Source organism: Leuciscus leuciscus, assembly GCF_965113295.1.
Source record: "Leuciscus leuciscus genome assembly, chromosome: 2".
Lineage (NCBI taxonomy): Eukaryota > Metazoa > Chordata > Actinopteri > Cypriniformes > Leuciscidae > Leuciscus > Leuciscus leuciscus.
In genome coordinates this window covers 61,658,620-61,666,486 of record NC_138726.1, presented here as the reverse complement: position 1 = coordinate 61,666,486, position 7,867 = coordinate 61,658,620, and the positions used below count along the sequence as shown (strand labels likewise).

The 7,867-nt window shown below is 47.1% G+C and overlaps 1 long non-coding RNA gene across 1 annotated transcript; it reads left to right on the top strand.

The window, feature by feature from the left end:
* Positions 1-4,934: 4,934 nt before the first annotated feature.
* LOC309492574 lies at positions 4,935-5,895 on the top strand. Its single transcript, XR_014203598.1, has 2 exons — positions 4,935-5,170; positions 5,665-5,895. It is a non-coding gene; the product is annotated as an uncharacterized lncRNA (long non-coding RNA).
* The last annotated feature ends 1,972 nt before the right edge of the window (positions 5,896-7,867 follow it).

Here is a 7,867-nt window from a genome sequence, read left to right as displayed (position 1 = left end):
TTCTTACATACAGAAAGTGAACCCGCATCTCGCACCCTCCCGCTCACAGGATGGTGCTTGAGTATTTATGAGCGTCTAAACATATGAGCCATCAAAGCATTCGCTCTATCAGTTTCCTATAACGCCAATGGTGTTATAAGTGTAGAATATGTGCCCACTCCCACGTGCTCACTGCTACACACAAACACGGTCTCCCCGGTAACGCTCACAGAGCGCACTCTCATAGCGGGCATGCGCCGCTCGAGTGCTAAGCGTAGAGAATGTGCCCACAATTCTGTGCCCACACCTACCCACTGCCCGCTCTGTTACACAGTTACCCCGGGTTGCAGATCCTCCAAAGCTCACAAACATTCCGGCTCTGGCCGAAGGTGTCATAAGTGTAGAAAATGTGCTCACCACTACACACAAACACTATCCCCATGGTAACACGCTCAGAGCGCACTCTCATAAAGCGGACACACGCTCGAGTACCAAGTGTAGTAAATGTGCCCACAACCCTGTGCTCACAACTACCCGCTGCTTGCTCTGCCACTCAGTTACCTCGGGTTACAAAGCTCCCAAACACTGGCCGTGTTATAAGTGTAAACTCTGCGCCCGCTCACGAGCACGCGCACCCACTTTCAGACATGACAACCCCCACGCCGCTCTCGCGCCAGGGGTGTTTAGCAGCAAAACGCGCTCCATCCGTAGCGATCGAGCCATCATATGCTGTACAGCCAGTCAGCACTGTTTTCCAGCCCCCGTGTTCGAGCACTGGCGGCGCGTCGCCGCCCCATCCTCTCTGATACAGGTTCCCCATCCCGCTCAGCGCGGCGATCTGAACCCAGAGACCATTCGACCCCTAGCTATGCGTGCAAAAGCATGGGAAGCTATTCAGGGCGCGTCAGAATGGGTGCTGAATACTATATAACACGGCTATTCGCTTCAATTCGCTCGTCGCCCCCCGCGCTTTCTAGCGCAGACGGAGACAAAAGTGACTTTAGAAGCAGCGCACCTGCTTCAAGCAGAAATAGCGAAGCTGCTGCGCAAAGGGGCTATAGAACAGGTTTATCCTTCTCTGAGCGAGTCGGGCTTTACAGCCGTTACTTCCTCGTATCCAAGAAGGACGGAGCGCTGAGACCTATTTTAGATCTGAGACATTTGAACAAAGCTCTCATGAGACGGCCGTTCAAAATGATCACAACCAGACAAATCCTCGCGCAAATTCGCCCGGGAGACTGGTTCATCTCTCTCGATCTAAAGGACGCATATTTTCAGATTCAGATAATACCCCGTCACAGGCCATTCTTGAGATTCGCCTTCGACGGTCGGGTATATCAGTACACCGTCCTGCCGTTCGGTCTATCTTTAGCACCCCGTACATTTACGAAGTGCATGGACGCGGCTCTCTCTCCCCTGAGGAGACAAGGAATGCGGATACTGAATTATCTGGACGACTGGCTAGTCCTCGCGCAGTCAGAGGCAGAGCTTTTGTCTCACAGAACAGCGCTTCTCAGCCATCTGGAATGCTTGGGTCTCTCGGTCAACTGGACCAAGAGCTCATTACTGCCCCGCCAGTCGACTTCCTTTCTCGGAATAGAACTGGACTCGGTGGCTATGACGGCCAGATTGTCAGAGCAGCGCGCGCGCCGCATTCGACATCTCGCCGCTTCTTTCCAGACGGGCAGTCAGGTTCCGCTGAGGACATTCCAGCGAGTCCTGGGGCATATGGCCTCAGCTGCAGCAGTGCTCCAGCTGGGCTTACTGCGCATGCGCCCGCTTCAACGCTGGCTGAAAGCGCGAGTGCCTCACCGAGCCTGGACGGCCGGCCGCTTACGAGTCAGAGTGGATCATGGCTGTGTTTCAGCCCTGCAGCCCTGGCTAGCAGCCGAATGGTATCGCACGGGAGTGACGATGGGAGTTGTCTCGCACCGGAAAGTTGTCTCGACAGATGCGTCCAACCTAGGTTGGGGAGCGCTATTAGAGGGCAGACCGGTCTATGGCCCTTGGTCAGACCAGGAGAGTCACCTTCATATAAACTGTCTAGAGATGCTGGCGGTCGAGAAAGCGCTCAAGCACTTCCTCCCATACCTACAGGGCCACCATGTACTAGTCCGCACGGACAACATGTCAGTGGTAGCCTATGTGAACCGTCAGGGCGGTGTCAGATCCAAAACACTCTGCGCCCTGGCGGAACGCCTCCTTGTGTGGGCTCAGCACTCACTGCGCTCGCTGAGAGCCGCGCATGTGCCGGGTCTCCTGAACGAGGGTCCAGACAGACTGTCCAGGGACAATGTTCCCCTGGGGGAGTGGTCTTTGCATCCCCAAACAGTCCAGTCACTGTGGCGCCGTTTCGGCAGAGCGGAAGTCGACCTCTTTGCGTCAAAAGACAACGCGCACTGCCCACGGTTCTTTTCCAAGAGCGAGGACGCGCTGGCCCAAACCTGGCCCAGCGGCCCGCTTTACGCTTTTCCCCCTGTCTCTCTGCTGCCACAAGTCATCGGGAGAATCAGGGAAGCGCGCCACACGGTGCTCCTCATAGCCCCGTATTGGGAGAATCAAACGTGGTTCCCAGATCTAATACGGCTGGCGGACACACCCCCCTGGCCGATACCGGTGAGAAGAGACCTTCTCTCTCAAGCCCGCGGCTCGATCTGGCATCCTCATCCAGAGCGCTGGTCTCTGCATGTATGGATAGTCAACGGATACCCGTTGACTTGCCAATAGGGGTTGTGAACACGATCACACAGTCTAGAGCTCCCTCTACGAGACGGCTCTACACATCTAAATGGTCTGTGTTTAATAAATGGTGCACCGCCCAAGGGCTGGATCCACAAACATGTGAGGTGTCGCGTGTGCTTTGTTTCCTCCAAGAGCTGTTGGACATGGGCAGGTCCCCCTCCACGCTCAAAGTATATGTTGCGGCCATATCAGCTTTTTCCGACTCGGCGCTGGGCCGCGCATTAGGGAGGAATGAGTTCATTATCCGCTTCCTTAGAGGAGCTAGGAGGATGAACCCCCCGCGACCCCCCTCGGTTCCTATTTGGGATCTTTCCCTGGTCTTAGAGGCCATGAAAGCGCATCCCTTTGAACCCATGGAAACTGTGGATATGAAATACCTCACGCTCAAAACCGTTTTTCTGATAGCCCTGTCTTCAGTCAAACGTGTGGGTGACCTGCATGCGTTATCAGTTAACGCGGCATGTCTCGAGTTCGGACCTAATGACTCTAAAGTCATTCTCAAACCGAGACACGGTTATGTCCCCAAAGTGTTGGGCACACCCTTCAGAGCACAGGTCATTTCTCTCTCAGCTTTGCCGGCTACCGGCAGCGAAGTTGACAGTAATCTCCTTTGCCCTGTCAGAGCGCTGAGAAATTACATTACGCGCTCCGCCGCCATGAGGCGCTCGGAGCAGCTTTTCGTTTCGTTTGGTGGGCGCACCAAGGGTCTCGCCGCCTCGAAACACACTCTGTCCAGATGGATAGTGGACGCTATTGCAGCTGCTTATGCGTCTAAAGACCTGCAATGCCCACTCTACTAGAGGCATGGCCTCGTCATGGGCTTGGACTAGCGGAATTTCTATTCATGACATTTGTACGGCGGCGGGCTGGGCCTCCCCGTCTACATTTGTTAGATTTTACAATCTAGAAGTTCCCGCCCTGCAGGCTAAACTTTTATCAGTCTAAATCTCGCGTAGGCCGGCCCACTTCTGTGCGCGGGCTACTGCTGTTTGATTTAGCCCTCCTGGTTGAGCTGTACAATATAAGGGTTGGTTAGTCAGACCGGCCGCGCCGTTCTGTTCCCCCTACTATGTGCTTATGTACTTGCGCTAGCCATATCATTGGCCGCCTGGCTCACACTCTCGTGTTCCCCGGGCTTCCCTGGGACTCATTCAGTGGATGCCGGGCGCGCACGGCGTTGACAAGGGAGTTCCCGTAGCGTAAGCTAAACTTACGCAATACGAGAGAACCTCTCGTAAGAGAACGTACTCGGTTACCTAACGTAACCTCTGTTCTCTCTAGAGAGGGAACGAGTATTGCGTAACCCGCCGTGCTCGCGCCACGAGCTCACTCGCTTCTGCGACAAAAACCAGTGAAAGCAGCCTCTCAGCCCATATTTATACCCTCTGCCACGCCCCGCCTCGGGCCGTGACGCGTAGGCGCGCTGCTCGCGCTCATTGGGCGTGACGTCACGCCAAGGGCTCAGTGATAGGCTGCTGCAGTTGCCGCAGAGCAGCCTATGAGCACGCTAGATTGCCTGCTCTAGGTCTGCTTGCTGCCGCACTGCGTTGACAAGATATAAAAATTAAGGATAATTTTTTTGCTTCATATCTCGAGAAAAGATTACTTTACCCGTAGTGTAAGCTAAACTTACGCAATACTCGTTCCCTCTCTAGAGAGAACAGAGGTTACGTTAGGTAACCGAGTACGTTTTCTGTCTCCCGTTGACTAGCGTTGTATGATCACATTTTTTATGTGATTTTTTTCACAAATTCGTAGTACAGAAGCAAATGAACTTAACTTGATTTAGGATTCTTATTCTATTTTACTAAATCTAGTCTAATCTGTAGTTAGGAGATCTTAAACCGCTCCATTGAGTAGAGTAGGCTACTCTACTCTCAGGTCTGTTACCAAACAAACACCGATGTGCAAGCAGCTGTTGTGAATTAAACGCTAGAGATTAAAATGGAGAATCAAAAAAGGTGTGCTTTTAATTAAGTGCTACAGAAAGAGAAGGTTTGATAAGCTAAGTAGAAAAGGCAAAGCCTATCACTATATTTTGTGGGAGTCTATAAATATTTATGTTTTGTCGTGAAAGTGCAAAATATAATTTGGGTGTTCACATATTTCCACTATCAAACATCGCTGTTCTTCATCTTGTATCATTAATAAATGTGACGTCATTCTCAGACAGAGCTATTATTACGTGATTTGTACAGTTGATGATGATTGTATAAAAGGCTCCTGGAGAAAGAAGACTTCTATTGTGGGACTTTTATTTTGATAGTTATTTTAGAGTGCGATACCCGATGCTTCCATTAGGAGGCATTATTGTTATTGTTTGCTGCCTGCTGCGTCAATATAGATTCCTGAGAGAACGGCAGCTGCTCACCTAGAAGTTTATTCCTGCCTGTTATTTGGATGTTCGTTTGGCGTTTTGGTGTTAAAAGTATTAGTACATGACCATAAAGTAAGTTTTCTCTGATTTCTCTATGTTTTAACCGTGTTTTCAGTGGATATTGAGCTTGTGCATTTCAATGTGCATGCCCGGACATGTATCGATTCATGTGCGATCGTCTGACAGAAAACCGATACGTGTAACGTGATTTCTGCTAAATATAGTCAAATGTGACAGTTTAAGTTGTATGTCTGTAATCTGTTAACTAGTTATTCTGCAGAAGAATTATCCAGTATTATTTCTTTTTGATTATACTAATTCTGGAAATTAGATTGTTTGGTGATGCATCTGGATTCATTAATATGTTAATGCCAAAGCCATTTTGTTACCAGACCAATAGTTTTATTGTCTTTAATTGCTCATCCTATGCATATTGTGAGATTTAACTGTGATTTAGAGGTAATACTGAAAATGTTAGTATTCTTCATTAAGAAGTGACTGATTCATCTGTGAAATGTACACATTTATACTTCTACTAATGTAATCTGTTTTTTTTGTTATTTTAGACTAATATTCAATACACTTTGGAAAGAAGCAACAGTCTCCTCATTCTTTGTGTCCTGACCGACACCCAGGGGTGTATACTGCTAACAAGTAGAACTAGAGCCTAGCAGTATCCTTTCCTCTCCAACAATGATGATGATGAATTTTATTTATAATGCACTATACATTTGACATCAAATCTCAAAGTGCTACAAGAATCAAACAGATTAAAAATAAATAAAAACAAAAACAAATACACAGACACTTAAAAATACTTTAAAATAGTTGGCTTTTTTGTACGTTTGTTGTCGAGTTAGGATGCTTCTGTAATACCTTTTCCTATCCATAGTTGAGATAAGATAATGCACATAAGAAATGTCATTCTGCAACAGCTTTTGACCTAAATGAGGATCTAACTGATTCCAAAGATGTTTCTGTAATATGACCCCAGGGTCCAAACCTGCCCCTGTCTTGAAGACCACACCTGAACCAGCTAATCAAGATACTCAAGATCACTAGAAACTGTTTCATTGGTTTTGATTTTGTTGAAACTCTCATGGTTATGTTTCATGTTTTCTGTTTGTTATGTGCTGCCTTGTTCCTTATGTTAGCCTGCCATGTGCTCCCCTGCAAATGTGTCATGTTCTGAATGGAGGACCAAACCTGCAGAAATTACAAACAAATTTGACAAGACAGACAGCAACAGTACAACACCTAATGCCTCGAGAGGTTGAAGGAGGATACTTCAAATGACCCGTATCACCTGATATCTCACCCTTTACATTACCGAAACACAGCCTTTTTGATTAAACAGTGTTACTTCACTGCCGCTGCAGAGATTCCTCCCCCCACTTATCATGGCCGCTACTCTGTGGGAGAAAGAATGGGCCTTCAAAGGCGTTCTCTTCTATTGCAAAAACTCCTATTGTATCAGCAAATGCAAGACAAGTTCCTCTGAACTAATGCAATTCCTCAGATGGCCAATCTTGTCTTCCGCTTGCAATTATTTCATAAATAAAGCAGAACATTTAGCAGGATTTAAAATCAAAATGGCTCTTTTTCAAATTCTGCCTTTCAGAGATTTAGGACATTAGCTCCATATAAAGGCCCGTCACGCACCCCAGTGCCTCTTTACGTGGACCTGACATCCAAGTATATCTTCCTCTCAAAGTATTCCTCATATAGTATTAAACAACTGATTAGTTCTCCTCCGTTCAGGAAGTCTAGTGACAGAAAACACCACCAGAACAATCAACGCTCTATTCATCCTCACATTCTTCCGATTTCTCAGATGATCAGAATCTACTTCGCTCAGAATTCGACCCACAGATCCATTTTGTCTTTCTCCAATCTTTAAGTGCTATACAGGGATACTATCCGCTTTAATATCAAGCATAGCAAAACGGATTTGTTAATGAGCAACCATTCAATGTTCATTGTTTATTTACCCATACCCCTCCAACCTAACCAGTACGTTTCCTTATTTTCAGTTCACAAAGTTCTGGTTCTCCAGTTAAACTTTCATGTCTCACTGCTGCAACAGTGCTTTCTCCCCTCATCAAAATACATTTCTCCCAATACACCAATAATGATTTCAGCTACTGGTCTAGTACCAGTTTTCAGAGTAAACTTTGTTTCTCACTGCCACAGTAGTGATATTGGCCACTGGTCTCACATTAGCTTTCAGAAAATTAAGTTAAGTTCAGCTTAAGTCTTTCCTACCTATACCTATATTGCCAAACCATTCACAGTTAATTACCCAGCTTGCTGTCTTTGCAATACTTTTTGGGGGGTTTTAACTCAAGCTGAGCCTCGGGTTTGAGCCTCCTCCAATGACAGCAAGCCAAGTTAGTTTACTATTAACTAAACGGGCAGGCGAACTAGTGAAACGGGACATACCTTCATCTGCACGGAGGCAATCAATGCAGTAGTTTTCTTGGCAATTTCATGTTTGTGCTCAAGTCCAGTTCATATATTAAGTCAAGCAAAGTTTTTTCTTACTTTGTATCTGTTCATGTTGAGATAAATACTGGACATTGGTTCAACTCTGCTCACCTTCAGTGGACTAATGTTACAGAAATACTATACCTAAACAATGAACCCAGCAGTTTACCTCTTTCACCGCCGACAGGCCAATCAGACCATTGTTTAAGTGAACCCTTGCACTCTGAACTGCCTGGGGGGAAATTTATTTAAATACAGATACTAATGACCAACAAGGCACAC